General features: G+C 52.0%; 1 protein-coding gene across 1 annotated transcript in view; it reads left to right on the top strand.

The window, feature by feature from the left end:
* Positions 1-8,392: 8,392 nt before the first annotated feature.
* Positions 8,393-15,796, top strand: part of SCN5A (sodium channel, voltage gated, type V alpha subunit) — a 94,277-nt gene continuing 86,873 nt past the window's right edge. Inside the window, exon 1 of the mRNA XM_012643255.1 lies at positions 8,393-8,486. The gene's annotated coding sequence lies outside the window, so the exon portion shown is untranslated. The remainder of the gene's footprint in view (positions 8,487-15,796) is intronic.

Genomic DNA, 15,796 nt, shown 5'->3' with positions numbered 1-15,796 from the left:
TCCTCTTTACTGACATCACTCCCCTCCATCCTGAGCCCTCCTCCTGTCCCCGACTTGCTCGCTTATCTCAACATGCAGCCTGCCCAGAAGCCCAAATTCCCAGCCCTCCTACCTGCACCTACCTGCTTCGGAGGCTAGCGCATGAGGCCACACAGGGTGCTCCAGAATCCTCGCGGGGCTCCTTGACCCTGATCCACAAAAGAAAAACACAAATGCCTACAGGGCCAGACAGGCAATGTTAACAAACATAATATAACAAGGAATGGCAGGGAACAAAAGAGACCTGGAGAGTGCACGTCCCCAATAAAGACATTCACATTATTATAAAATCTTTGACACACTCTTCCTGTACCCACCCCCCACCCCAAAATACATCTGTGGGTTGAATCCAGGCACCAGGCTCTGAATCTGCAGCCTCCGAATAATGTCTTGCCCTGACTCTCTTACGCAACTACCCCATTGCACTGATGTTAAATATGACAGAACACAGGACAGCCATCCCACTTTCATGGAGGTGGCAGAACTCAGAGTGACCATATGTCCCCAGCAGAATGTGATGGAACGTGGGGAAGAGGTTGCCCTGTGTGGACTTGGGATATTTCTGTAGAATATGCTTCGAGCAGACACATCTGTCAGAAAGGGCGCTGCGTGGAAGGGATAATGCCAGCACAGCAGCCTATGCCTCTTACCCTACAGAGCTCAGAGCAGGAAGGTTGTGTCGTATACAGAATCAGTCGCCGGCTGTTTCTTCCCCATCTTCTCTCTGGCACCCACCAAGACCAACACACGCCTCCACACATACAACTGAGGACAGAGCGCCTGCTGCGGTGAGCTGCCCAGAGCTGCTCTAGGGATGGAGGTCCTGTTGTTCCTCCAGCTGCCGGGCTGCTGGTGGCTCACAGCAGTGCCCCGTTCTGAGCACTGCCCTTGCCCGCAGGAGCTGCCTCGCCCAAGGCCATGGCCTCTCGTCAGGAGCAGCCCACGGCCAATGACTGGTTGAAGCGGGAGTAGAAAAGCTCGCTCACCCCCCTCTGGCCTCAAATTGGGACCACTCTGAGGGGTCATTCCAGCTCCAGAGCTTCTGGACAGTTTGGCCGAAGCCTTTGTTGCAGCTGTGTTAGAGTTCAAAGCTGCTTCCCTCTCGTCCGGACGCACGTTGTTTCCAAGTGCACCCGTAGACCTTGCTACGTGCAAATATCCACCTCGGAGTCTGTTTTTAAGGAACACAATTGAAGGCAAAGGGTGAATAGGCTTTAAATAATATGACTGTCAAATTCAATCTGTAAAATCTTTATTCCACTTTTAGAACACTTGCCCATATGTTATTTCATTTGCTCCTCTTAACGACTCAATGAAGTAGGTAAGTAATGATCCCATTTTACATATGGGTAAAGTCAAGTCCAGAAGGATTATCTGTCTAATCCAAGGTCACATGGACTGTAAGTGATGAATCCAATCTAGGCTTCTGGTCCTGCAGCCCTGCTTCCTAGTCACTACAGTGGCCAGACTGACAGGTGAGGGGCTGCATTTTATAAAGAGGAGATGGAATAGGTGGTGGCAGGAGCCAGCTGCCATGGACAGTTGTGCTTTACACAACTTTGGGGTACAATGCACATTCCTAGTCATCAGAGATTTATGTCTATTTTCTTTTTTATTTTTATTTCAGGGTATTATAAGGGTACAAACATTTTGGTTACATTTTGTGTCTTTGCCTCACCCAAGCGAGGGTTAGAGGCATGCCCTTCCCCCCTGCAATGCTCCCTGTGTCCTTTAGTTGTGAATTTACCCCCCATCCCCCTAATCCCTGGAGAATATTACTGCCATGTGATCACCCTAGTGTTGATCAGTTAGTAACAATTTGATGGTGAGAACAAGTGGAGCCCATTCTTCCGATCTTGTGATACCTCATTTTGGATAACAGGCTCAAGTTTAATCCAGGAAAATATAAGAGGTGCTAGATCACTGTCGTTTCTTATAATTGAGTAACATTCCATTGTATATATATGCCAAATTTTAATAATCCACTCATGAATTGATGGGCACTTGAGTTGTTTCCACATCCTTGTAATGGTGAATTGTGCTGCCATAAACATTCGGGTGCATGTCTTTAATATAGAATATCTTTTGCTCTTTTGAGTAGATGCCTAATAGTGCTACTGCTGGATCCAATGGTATTTCTATTTTTAGCTCTTTGAGGTATCTCCAAACTCTTTTCCACAGAGGTTGCACTAATCTGCAGTCCCACCAGCAGTGTAAGAGTGTTCCTGTCTCTCTGCATCCTCGCCAGCATTTGTTGTTTTGGGATTTTTTTGATAGAGGCCAATCTCACTGGGGTTAGGTGATATCTTATTGTGGTTTTGATTTGCATTTCTCTAATGATTAGAGATGTTGAGCATTTTTTTATATGTTTGCTGGCCATTATTCTGTCCTCTTTTGAAAAGTTTCTGTTCATTTCTTTTGCCCATTTATTAACAGGGTTGTTTGATTTTTTTCTCGTTGATTTTTTTAAGTTCTAGATAGATTCTTGTTATTAGCCCTTTATCAGATGTGTAGAGAGCAAATATTTTCTCCCATTCTGTAGGCTGTCTATCCGCTCGAATGATAGTTTCCTTGGCTGCACAAAAGCTTTTTAATTTGATCAGATTCCATTTATTTATTTTTGTTGCTGCGGTGATTGCTTTGGGGTTCTTCTTCAAAAATTCTTTGCCTAGGCCTGTATCTGAAAGGGTCTTCCCAATATCTTCTTCTAGAATTCTTAAGGTTTCATGCCTTAGGTTTAAGTCTGTTATCCATCTTGAACTGATTTTCGTGAGAGGTGAGAGGTGGGGATCCAGTTTCATGTCTATTTTCTCACGAGTTTCCAGCAGATGGCAGTCAAGTGTCTTGAGGAAGGGGCGGTTCTTTCTCGTTTGCAGGCCGGCATCATTTGGACCGGCCGGGACCTGGCAGAGGCGAAGGTGATCTGAATTGGGCTCCCTGCCTGCTTCCTCAGATAACAGCATTAACCTGTTCATCATCTAGGGAAAAAGGCAGGAGCAGGGCACCATCCCCTTTTGGAAGCAAGTCATGTTCTTGCCTTTGACCAGGAATACATTTCTATTTTTCTCTGCTCCTTCTAAGATAGAGGGTCTCAACTGCGCAGGCATTCAAAATAAAGCAAGAATGCTGAAAATACATGAGGGTAGCATCTGATTACTATTTTAAATTGTCTGGGGTAGAAACTCAAATGCAGGGCTTTCTTCAATATATGGTGAATTGAAGACATCTCTTGACATTTCACAAAAATGACAGTGAAATAACTTTAAAAGGCATAAACCCTACAAGAACACAATGTATGCCAGAGGAGCCAACAGCAGATGTAACAACAACTTTTTGGAAGTTCGAGCAGTAACTGCCTTGGCAGAGTAGGGAAGGCAGAATTCAAAGTGCCTGCAGAGGGAACAGTGCCAAAAGAAAGCAAGGCATGCCCACCCTCCCTGAAACCCTGGAAAGTTCCCTGGACTCGAGGCATTGGATACCTTTGAAAGTAGAGGAAGAAGTGTGAGGCTAAAAGTAGGAGAGTTGGTAAACTGTCTGTATTAGGAACAACTGGGCTCCTAGGTCCCTCCCCACCCAAAAACAATCTGGCCACAAATAGCAAAGAATCCTTTCTTATACGTTTAAACAAAGAGTAAAAGAGAAGTATGAAGGCATTGGTTCTGGGGTTCACTGTTTTCAGGGTCAACGTCTCTGCAAATCTGGCCTTACCTTCGTGGCTGAGAAAGGTTTCATCAGCTCCAAGATCATGTCCTCTTTCAAGGCAGGGAGAAGCAGGAAGAGGGAAGACAGCAGATCCAGCTGCTCAGGTCCTCTTTAATCAGGAAAGCAAATGCTGTCCCAGAAGCTGCTCTTCCCCAGCAGAGGTTTGCATATGATCCTTGGCCATCATCGAGTTACACAGCCACCACTGGGTACAGGGAAAACTGCAGAGGCAAACACTAAGCTTCACAACCCTCTGGAAGAGGCAGGCAAGGAGAAAGAGGGATGGGAATGAACGTGGGGCAGGCAGAGCTTCTTGACAGGTGAGCAGCGTGGATGGTTAGGCAGTGTCCATTATCGAAGGTCTTTTCTAACAGGCCGGTCAGTTTCTCACTGTGAAATTCACCAACCCCCTGCCTAGTAGGAAGGTGCACACAAGAGCCAGAGTTCCAGCACCCAGCAGAAGCAGGGAACCAGGGTTCTCACTAGACCCCATACTTGCAGTAAGGCTCCTCACTCCTGCTTCCACTATGCCAGATGCCCCCCTCCCAGAGCCCAGAGGGAAGCCTACCTGGGGGAGGACCGACCTCTGGCTGGCAGGGCTGGGGAGGCATCTCTGGGTCTGCTGGCCTGTGGGTCACCTTTCCACTGAGCCACCTGCTTTCAGTCCCCAACCCGCACCTCCACCTTCTAAGATGCCTCCTGGTCCTGAGCGTTTGGGGATTCTGAGACAACATTGCTTCTTTGCCCACCTCCACCTCAGGAATTAGCAGAGTGAAGAGAACAGAAATACAGGCAGTTACTACTGTTCCATCCACTTACCATCTCCAATCTGTCTCTTCTAGGGGAATGGATAAAGTATGGTAGATGCATAATGCAGGACACTGCAGCTATTAGAAGCAAAGAACCAGCTGCCTACACCACACCATGGAGAGAGCTCAGAAGCAGAGTGTTGAGGGAGAAACATAAGAAAAAGAATGGAATCTAGAACAACACCCATTTATATAAATGAAAAGCACATACACACAATTGGCCAATAAACCATGAAAAAGTGCTCGATTTCATTAGTCATCAAGGAAATGCCAATTAAAACCACAGTGCGAAACCTCTGCACACCCACTCAAGGGGCTAAAATGGAAATGACAAAAATACTAAGTGTTAGAAGATGCAGATGAACCAGAAGTCTCACGAATTCCCTGCTGGTGGAATGTATATTGGTAGAACCACTTTGGAAAACTGTCTGGCAGTGTGAACAAACGCTAGCCTATGACTCAGCAATTCTACTCCCAAGTATGTACGTGGCAGAAATGGGTACCTGTGTTCACAAAAATTCATGTCCTATATTCTACTAAGTGAGGTATCCCAAGAATGGAAAGACAGGCACCACATGTACTCACCATCAAATTGGTATTAACCAATCAACACATAAGTGCACATATAAGAATAACATTTATTGGATGTCGGGCAGGGGGGAGGGGAGGGGGAGGAGAGGATGGGTATATTCATACACAAGGAGTGCGATGCCCGCCATCCGAGGGATGGGCACGCTTGAAGCTCGGATTTGGGGGGGGGGGGCAAGGGCAACAAACGTAGCCTGGACATCTGTACCCCCATAATATGCTGAAACAAACAAACAAAAAAATCACGTGCTAGAATGTTCATAGATGTGCTATTCATAGTAACTCCAAACTAGAAACCACCCAAACACCCATCAGCAGTAGAATGGATAAATAAATCTTGGAATATTCATGTGATGAAATTCTACACAACGAGAAAAAGTGAACTACAATGAGCAGCAATGTGGATGAATCTCACGACTGTAAAACTGATTAAAAGGAGCCAGACACAAGAGGGTTTGCACCATATGACACCATTGTAAATAAATGTCAAAACTAGGCAAAACTAGCAGAAGGAATTCAACATCAGTGCAATAGTTAACCTGGGGTAGTGATGGAAGCCAAGGAAGAGGATTTCTGAGGTGCTATAATGTTTGGTGTCCGTGTGCTGGTTACACAGATGTCTTCAACTAGGGAAACCCCATTCGTGCCCTCTTCCATGTGTAGATTCAATAACAGTAAAACACAAAAAGAAAAGCCTGAGGCGGTCAGAAAAGGAAACACATTTGCACAAACAAGGATACTACATATTCGAAGACCTTTATCTGCTAGAGAGGCACCTGTGTGGGGAGGGAGATGGCAGTGAGGGGTGGTAGCAGGGAGAAGAAATAAAATAAAATAATACAAGAGGGATGTGCATGGATCCCCAGCAACAATGTGCTTAATCCAACTTTGAACTGTGGGGGGGAGAATAAAGGAAATACTAGTTTTCAAAAAACCTTTGGTTGTTCTCTGACTGCTGACTGCATGTTCCTCTTACTGCTTTGATTAGGATCTGGTAAAGAGAAAGGAGTAACCCAGTAACCCAGATCTTGGCGAAGGCTCCTTGTAGGAGGTGCCCATCTGCAGACGTCTGTTGCCCCTTCCCGCACTCTGCTACCTCTCTCGGACCACCAGGCGTGTTTTTAGGTCTGAATCTCCACAGGTTTAGAGGTCTGGTTCCTCCTTCCCCGGGCTTCTCTCCCCTTGTTGGAATCCGGTGCATGCAGATCCAGCAAACTTAGCCCCCTCTCCTGCCGGCAACATCCGTACTGAGGAGGAACTTGAAAACCCCACCTCTGCTACCAGCTCCCACCTCCAGCGACTCTGTCTGCCGCTTGGCCCAATGTCCCTTTGCAAGTGTGAATCTCCATTCTGGGACCCAGAAGCCGGTGGTGGAAGATCTCAGGGAGGGGAGGACCTCCTTGCTACTGCACTCTCCTCCCGCCTGGTAGGTGTGACTCGGGAAAGGGGATCCCGCACCCGGGACTGAAACGTGGACACTGACTGCACTTCTCACTCTGGCCGCTAGTGGGAGCTGCTGGACAACCTGAGGGAAGTCAGGCGCTAGAGACAGGGAGCAGATCTGTCCATCCGTCTGCCTGTCCAATGGACACCCCACCCAATTCAGGGTCAGAGGGTCCTGTGTCCTGAACTTTCCCGTAGACTGACTTTCTTACTGATTCCTTCTTGAAATACGGGGAGCCCCTCTGTATATACGTAAGGGGCTCCCAGGGACCCTGGAGCCCCACACTCAGGTCCCAAAGGGATGACCCCTCTCCCCTTCATAGCCCCCCCCACCCCACCTTTTCAAGATCCCCATAACAGAGAGTCAAGCCTCAGACTCTTGGATCCCAAACCCAGCATCTCAGTGCCCTCTAAGACCTCAGCATCGTTTTGCCTCCAAGAGCAGTTCTTGCTTCTAGGAGCCTTGAAAATTTGACAGGAAAATAAAATGCCGGTGGGAAAAAAGACAAAGGCTGTGTGTGTGTGTGTGTGTGTGTGTGTGTGTGTGTGTGTGTGTATACACGTGTGTGCGCTCCTGTGATGGCTCTGGACAGTGGCCACCACACAGGGAGAAGTGCACTGTCCCTTCCAATGATGTTATTAGCCTGCGGACAAAAGGTGGTGGCCTGTTTTGTGTAAACAAGAAGCGTGTTCCTATAGTCTCTATGTATGTTTCCCTGTAGGTCGGCCAGGGTGTGTGAACAGTTGTGTTTGTCAGTGTATGCCTCTGTGTCCACATGTTTGCTGCTGTCTCTCAGGGTATGTGCACACCTATGACATTGTCTGTGTGACAGGCTTTTTGTGTACAGGTGTCTATTTCACTGTCAGTATGTGTGTGTCAAGGAGTAGGTTGTGTGTGGCGCAGGAGGGTGGGTGTAGGTGAGTATGTTTCTGTCTGTGTTGGTTGCATGCTCGCTTCTTCCTGTCGGCATGCGTGTCAGTGTGTCCACGTAGGTGGCTACCATTGTGCAGATTTCTGTGCCGTCACTAACCGTGTCTCCAGTAGAGTGTGGTTCTGTGTGAGTGTGTATCTCTGTGTCAGTGTGTCAGTGGATATGTGTCTCTGACTCATGTAGGTGTTGCGCTGAGTTTGTCAGTGTCTGCCTCAGTGTCGGTGTGTCCATGTGTCTTTCTGGGTCTGTGTGGGTGACTGTGTGTCTGTGTTTCTGTCTCAGCGAGTCTGTCTCAGTGCAGGTGTGCGTATGTCAGTGTCTCTCTCCGCATGGATGTCTGTATGTGACCGCGCGCAAGTGTCAGTGTATGTCCGTGTCCACGTGGGTGGGTGTCTGCTGTAGCGTTTCCAAGTCAGTGAGGGTGTGTGTGTGTATACTCTGGCGTGTGCCGGTGCGTGTGCCAATGTTTGTGTGCCTGTCCACGTCCGCGTGGGTGGCTATCTGTGGCGAAGCGTCCTCGGGTCGGTGCGTGTGCACCCCAGCGTGTGCTTGTGTCTGTGTGTCTGTCTGCCCGTGTCTGCGTGGGTGGCTGTCTGTGGTGGGGCGCCCCCGGTCAGTGTGGGGGTGTGCGCCCCGGCGAGTCCGGGTGTGTTCACCCTCTGATCGGGCGGAGCGCCACGTGCGGAGCCCTGGCGCGTCGCTCTGGGGCGGAGCCAGCCCGGGGCCCCAAGCCCCAGGCCGAGCCCAGGCGGGGCCCGCCCCCGACCCCGCCCCCAGTCCGAGCCCGCGCCGCCCGCCGAGCCCAGGAGCCCGAGCCGAGCAGCGGAACCGAGACGGCGGCGGCGCCCGTGGGATGCGGGGATCGCGCCCCCGGGGCCGCTGAGCCTGCGCCCAGTGCCCCGAGCCCCGCACCGAGCAGAGTCCGCGCCGAGCAGCAGCTGCCCACCCCGGGGCCGGGCCGGGGGACCAGCAGGTGAGCGAGCGCCCCCGCGCCCGGCAGCGCCGGCCCGGCCGGAGCCCCCTCCGCCTGCCGCCGCCCAACTTTCCTCCCCGAGGGCCGGAGCCTCCAGCCCCTGCGTGTCCCTCCCATGCCCCGGTCCGCCGGGCCGCTCCCTCCCCCATCAGTGCCCCCGAGGGTGAGAGGGAGAGCGGAAGGGGCGCAGAGCGGCCTGCCTGGAGGGGATCCCCCGGGCGGGAGCCTGTAATCGCCGCGCGCCCCCCTCCCCTTCCCGTTCCTTCCGGGTTTCCCTGTGCGCTGTCGAGGGCCCGGGGAGGGGGAGCTTCGGCCCCAGCTTCCCGGCCATCCCTGGCGCAGGCTCCAGGAGGGTCTGCGTTTGGGACCCGGATTCCTAAGGCCGGAGACCCCAAGGTCAGAGTGGCGACTAGAGGCGCAGTGAATGTGGTTCCAGAGAGCGGGGGACAGGGAGAACTGACAAAGCAGGGCTGGGAATAGGGGAGGAGGCCAAGCACCCCCTTCTCTGGGCCCGGGGAAACCGTCCGCTGGGGCTGTCCTCGTGGGATGAGATCTCTGCGCGTTCTGACCTGAGAGAGATCTCTGTGCGCCCTCACGGGGGAGATATCTCCGTGTGTGTCCTATCTCCGCGCGCTTAGACCACGAAGAGATCTCAGTGCCCTCTGACGCCCTAAAGTGGCCACATCTCTGCCAGCTGGTCTCTGTGCACCCTGAAGGGGGAAAGATCTCTGTGCGCTGAGACTAGGGAGAGTTCTCTGCCTTCCTTGCTCTGACCTGGACAGATCGATGAGCCCTGATGAGGGGCAGCTTTCGACCTCTGTGTTATTTGATCGTTTTTGGTGGCGCCCTGAGAGGAAGTGGGGGAGTCTAGCCTTGTCGGAGGGTTCAAGGGCTGGTGGGGGCTGGAGGTGTGGGGAATGGTAGTGGTGGTGATGGAGGTGGGGAGGGATGTTGGGTATAAGGCCTGGCAGTAGTCCTGCCTTGGAAACACCTGTTGGAGGGCAGCGCATAGCGAGTCTGGAGGCCATGGCTGAGATAACAGCGGGACTCTCACTCTTCTCCTTGGTGCCTTGAGCCCAGCCTGGGGCCATGGGATCCATCTCCTACTGAGGTCCTGGGCTGGCGTTCCATTCCCCAGATCTCTGCTCACCTCCTGCTGAGACCCCAGGCACCTGCCCCAATGAGCCCAGAAAGCACCATCCAAACAGGCCATGTCAGGGCACCTCAGCCCTCTCCCAGGTTCCCACCATGCTTCAGGAGCTGGAGGGATGCTGAACAGCAGAGACCCTGGCCACTGGGAGCCCAGGCCCTTGCTGCTGCCCTTAACTCCATCTCTTTGACCTTGTCTCCACCTAGTTAGAGTTGGGCAGCTGCACATGAGTGGGTGGTAATGAGTAGGAAGGTGGAATGAGGATGGGTCAGGCTGCTGTCACAGGAGCATGGGGAGGGGAGGGTCAGAGGACAGCCAGGGTGTGGAACACAGATTCTATGCTAGAATGCTCAGTCCCATGCTGAAAACAGCCTCATTAAACCTTTAATCTAACTCTCTCATCAGTACCAATTGTGCAAGTGGGGAAATCAAGGCCTAGAGGGGATCAAGGACTTATCCAAGGTCACCTAGAGAGTGGGTGGGTTGGGGGCACCACTCAGTGTGAACATCCCTTGAGATCTACTTCCTGAGACCCCAGTCAGCCTAGAACTGACTCAAGAGGATATGAGCAGAAAGGCAACTGGCTCTGGGGTGCCAGGAACCAGCATTCAGCCTGATGTGGCATGGGCAGCTGCCGTGTTCTAGGGTGCCTGGCCTGTCTCTGGGTGGGTATCAAAGCTCCTCTGGAACAATTCCAGGATCGACTCACTCAGCATAAAGATCGAGCTGGAAGGAGTGGTGGGAAGCAAAAGAGACAGCTGAGGATAGGAGAACAGGGGAGGCCGGTGCCGGGCAATCCAAAGAGAAGGGAGTCCTGAGGGCAGCCTGGGACAGTAGTAAATGGCAGTCTCTGTTCTGTTCATAGGAGGCTGGTTCCTGCTGACCCTTGGGAAGGTTACTGGAAGGGTGTGCAATAATAGAAGTGTACCCCCAGGGCCCACTCAAAAGAGAGGTGACTACGTTTGGCCCAGAGAGTCAAGGGTATTTTTCTAATAAAAATAACCATCCACTGGGTTTTGAAGGGTGAATAGGAGTTTTCCAGGGAAGGACAGTGCAGTCCAGCCATAAAGACCAAAATGTACAAAAGCACAGAGATGTGAAACGGCACAATTAGTTGTTGAGTGATTCATCGCATCCCATGGTATGAGGCAGAGAAGTGCGGAGGTAAAGCCAAGGTCACAGTCACGGGGGCCCTTGTGAGCTCTGCTCAGGAATTGGGAATTTATCCTCAGTAATGATACTAAAAATAGCTAACATTCACTGAGTGCTTTCTACAGGCCCGTCTTTATAAGGCTCATCTCGCTGAATCCTTGCATCAACTCTGGAGGTGGGGATCATAACAATGACCATTTTGCAGATGGTGAAACTGGAGGCCCAGAAAGGTTAAATAGCTTGCTCACTGTCACACATCTACTGAGTAGCAGAACTTGGGTTTCAGCCCAGGTGTCAATATATCTGCCCTGTGCTATCCCACCTCTCCAGCACAGACCATGGGTGCCATCAAAAGTCTTTTGATTAAAGGAGAGGGACTGGCAGGCTGCCACAGATAATAGAACCCGTGGCATTCCATCTTCCTTCTCCATTCGCTGATATGCTGTTCTCCCACCCTTAACTTCAATGGCTCACTAAGTGACATGCGTTGCCTCCGTGTCACTCTGCGAGAGGGGGAAGGGGCAAGTAAAGTTTGGGTTGGCAGACTTGAGGAAGAACAAAGAAGTGATAGATGTTTCAAGGCTCTGATTTGAACCTGTAGTGCTTCCAGGGAGAGGTGCCAGCATCCAGCAGGTAGGTAGAGGAAGGATCTGGGAAGGAAGCGTGTTAAAGGAGGAGGTCGGCCTGGAGGTGGAAACTTAGGAGAGGCTGGTCATTGGAGCCATGGCATTGAATTGGAGGCAGACCTTGGGTTCTCAATCCTGGTGACATTAACATCACTGGGAAAGCTTTAAATAGAAATACCTATGCTCATGCTCCACCCCCAGACATGCTAATTCATCTGGCTCTGGGATGGGGCCTGGGCATCAGCAGTTTTGAAGTACCAGGTGATTCTAATGTGTATGTAGAGGGTGAGAAGGAAAAGGGTCGAGTCAGGAGCCCAGAGGCACTGAGCAATCGAGGCAGGAGAGGTCTGCACAGAAGGCTGGGAAGGAGCAGCCAGAGAGGTAGGAGGAAAGCCAGGAGTGGGAGGTGTCGCAGAAGGCAAGGCGAGTGCATGTCCCAGGGAGGCGGGGAAACCCCGTTTCTTTCTGTTGAGAGACTTAAGAAGATACATCCGAGAAGTCCGTGAATAGATAGAAAAAGAATGAATAATTTAAAAAGAAGTGTCTATTAGATTGAGCCACGGCAAGGGTGCTGGTGACCTTGGGAGGAGAAACTCCGTTCTCAGCGCCCACACAATGTGGTGCCCAACGCAGACGGGTTCTTGTTGAATGAATGAATGAATGACTTGGTGGGAATGGGAGCCAGGTTGGAGTGGGTTGAGGAGTGAGCAAGAGGTGAGGACGTGGAGACAGCATGTGTAGACAGCTCTTTCAGAGAGTTTGATGGTTGGAGAGGGAGGAGAGAGATAGAAGGGAGCTGGGGAGGGGTGCGGTCAAGAGAGGGCTGTCGGGAGAGCCTGAAGTGGACGCTGTAGGCCTGTGTGTCCGCGCAGCGCGCCATGTGGCCATGTGCGGGCGCGTGCGGGGGAAGCCTTCCCTCAGAGCACGCGGCCGGAGTTCTTGCCGGGGGATGTGCTGTGGTCATGCCTTGTCCGGGGGGCGGTCGGGAGGCCCAGGGTGAAGTGGCTTTTCCTGTGAGTCTCTGAGAGGGAGATTCTGATGGCAGGAACTGTGATTTCTGGTGAAGCGGCGGGCAGGAAAGGGAAGGAGTCCTTGCTCTGAGGAGAGAAGTGTGTTCCAGAAGCTGTGTTTGGGGACAAGGTGAGGTCTAAAGCAGGTATCCAGGGTGATAGAATTTGGAGCAGAGGGGCCAGAGTAAAAGTCCTGAGGCAAAATACACAAAGGAGCGGAGAGAGGAGAAGGCAAAACCCGTGGGCAGCCCGTGGCCAGAGGCTGGACGCCGTGGGAGCAGGTCCCGTACAGGGATGGCGGAGGCGGCACAGGGAGCCTGGAAGGGGATGCCAATGCCTGCTGCCAGCCCAGGCCGGCCCAGTGCAGAGGGCTGAGGCAGAGTTCAGCTTGGGATGGTGGGGAGAGAGCTGGATAGGACACTCAGCACCTCTGTGCCATGGAAGGTTCTAGATGGTAGACAAGAGAGACATAACAACTGCTCTCGTGGGGTTTACATACTAGTGGGGAAAGACAGACTAGATAGTATTAAACAGATAACTACAGAAGATAATTTTAGATAGTGACCAGTGCTATGAAGGAAATAGAGTAGGATGATGTGATGGAGTCATGGCAGCAGCTCTAGACTGGCCGGTCAGGGAAGGCCTCTTGAAGGAGGAGACCGAACTGAGACCTGAATAACAAGAAAGAACCAAACCTGCGGAGATCTGGGGAAAGGAAGTTGAAGAGGAAACTGCAAGTGCAAAGGCCCTGAGGCAGGGACGAGTTCTGCAGGCTGTCTGCTTTGGTTGGACCCAAGGGAATGGGGTGGGGATGGGGAGGTTCCTTGCCTCCTTTTCTGACCCCTTGCCTCTGGGTGGAGTGCCCCTTCAGACTTCCCCTCGGTTATGCACGGCTTACACCACTCGCCTTGGCTGGCAGCAGTTCCTGGGAATGAGACTATTTTTAGACACAACTCTCCTCTCCGTGGGCCTAGAACATACCGTGTCTTTTTAAGATGATCAATATGGAATGACGCTATTTATAGAGGCCCCACGTCAATTCCTGGAGCCTAGGACCCCCAAAAGGGGGGAAATCTAAGGACCCAGCCTCGTGGGGGCAGGCACCATAGCTGGCAGGACACTCACGCCATCTGACTTATAGATTCTTTGAAATTTGTATCCTCTCCTCTGCCGTGCCTGCCCTCACCCCTTCCCTGCAGAGTCATGGCCATGGGCTGGGGAGCCAGGTGCCCACCTCTTCGTTTCCCAGGGGGTACATGGTGTGTCTCAAACCCAAACCGAAAACTTCATTGTGATTTTTGAAGCCAGAGTTTGATGGAACAGTTTGTCACCTCTCTTGTCCAGTCTTTGCTCCTTTTACTATTCTAGAGGAGCAGGAAAAGATACTGAGGACCTTCAAGGCCTCCCCAGTTCACCCCATGGGCCAGAGACAGAGACCTGCCCAGGACGGGGAGAATGCAAGTTTGGAGTTAGGGGCTCAGCCTCCCTGGTGGGAGGTCAGTGTGGCCCATAGCAGCCAGGGGAGGCTGCCTGGAGGAGGTGGGATTGCAGCCCAGCCATGGAGGATGCACAGAATTTGGAGAGGTGAAAGGGATCAGATCCTGTCTTTGGGCCTGATGTTGGGAGAGAATGTTTACATTCTGAGGCTTGAGTTCTTTCTCCTCTCTTCAATTTCTTCTCCTGATTAAATCTCCCAGGAAGGCAGTGGAAAGTCGTGTCCCATGGGGATATTGGCGGAGTGGAGGGATGGAGCTGCTCTCGTAGCGTTGGTGTGGGCCCAGGAAGGTCCCTCCCCGTCTTGGAAATCCCTCTGTCGTCATCACCAAGGGTTTTCTGCCCTCCTTACAGCCCTGGGACCGGTGCTGGTCACCTCCCTAGGCTAAAGGTCACACGGATGTGAGCAGGGCTCAGCCCAGGACTTCCCATGCCCTTGCCCAGGGAGCCCCCGTGCTTTCTGGAAATCGATTTTGAACAGTAGGAAGGCTTCTCCTGGCATCAGGAGGATGGTAAACGCCTTTCTGGCAGGTATTAATTCCTCGAAGGCCTGTGTGAAGGAAGGACCTGGCTCGAGAGGCAGTTTTCAAAGAGATGGCAGAACAGGGACAGTTAATCTGGCTTCAGGCACCACATCAGTTCTCAGGCTACATTAGCCATCCCCCACACTCAGGTGGGCTGGGAGATACCCCGCATGATCTGAGATGGGGGAAAACATCACACCATGGGAGGGACCAGCCCAGCCCAATCAATGCTCCCTGCCTGCCCATCAAAGCCCCAGCCTGATCGACCAGGCCGAGAGCAGGAAAGTGGCCCAGACAAGCTCCTCAGAGCCAAGGTGCCTGCCCTGGGCTGTGCAGCTCTGCTGCCTCTGGGTGTATTCCCTGGAAGCACCCCAGCCCCTGAGTCCATTCCCTGCTGAGCCCAGGGCCCCACCCAAAGGACACTGACTGGTGTGGGGGTGCAGGGAGGCTGAGGGCCAGAGGCCGCCCACCACAGCCAGACCCGAACGGAAGAAGGCCCAGAAACCCAGCTGGCCATTTGCAGCGCCAGCCCGCCACTGTGCTGGTCGGATGCAGCACAGACTGCCAGTTAAATAAAGCGACAGCTAGTTGCCAACAGAACTGGAAACCCAGGGAAAGCCCCCACTCGCTCGCTGAGCACGGGTGCCTATTAGATGTATAATTGCTGAGCTTCTGTTTCAGGAACTGTCTGAAGGAAGGAGAGAAAAAAACTCCTTAAGAATCCCTTGGGGCCTACGGTCCCCAGAGGTAGCTGGACTTTCAGGTCTCTTCCAGTCCTCACCTGTTACGACTGAATTAGGACTTGTCCTCATGGGTTACTCGTTTTCACAGTACACTGCGCGGGTAGCTTAGGCGGCACTCGACAACAAATAGGATGTAAAAATCTCAAAAACATTGCACTGAGCAAAAACCAGCCTGACACAAAAGAGCCGATACGGTAAGCTTCCATATATGTGAAGTTCTAAAATAGGCAAAACTAATCTATGGTGATAGAAATCAGGGCAGTTGACTGACAGGCACAGTGGAGAACATTCTGGGGTGAGGGGAGTGTTCACTATCTTAATTGGGGTGACAGTTACACAGGTAACATGCATTTATCAAAACTCATCCAACTGTACACCTAAAATCTGTGTGATTTCTTGTATGTCATGGACACTTTGTGGCAGATTTAGTGTGTGGGTGGACTGGCCTTTCTCCCTCTGGGCACTGAAAGACCCTAGAGGATAGGCCTCCCGGGTTTCGCTGAGGGCATTTCCAGCTCCCTCAGTGCACACAGTAGGTGCCCCATAAATGCCTCAGTTGCCATGGCGTCAGTGCGCAGTTCCTGTGAAGCCTTTCTCCAGCTCAGGTACTG

This window comes from Propithecus coquereli, unplaced genomic scaffold, assembly GCF_000956105.1.
Source record: "Propithecus coquereli isolate 6110/MARCELLA unplaced genomic scaffold, Pcoq_1.0 Scaffold1, whole genome shotgun sequence".
NCBI lineage: Eukaryota > Metazoa > Chordata > Mammalia > Primates > Indriidae > Propithecus > Propithecus coquereli.
Note: the sequence above shows the minus strand (reverse complement) of the source record. Positions and strands in the feature narration are given on the sequence as shown.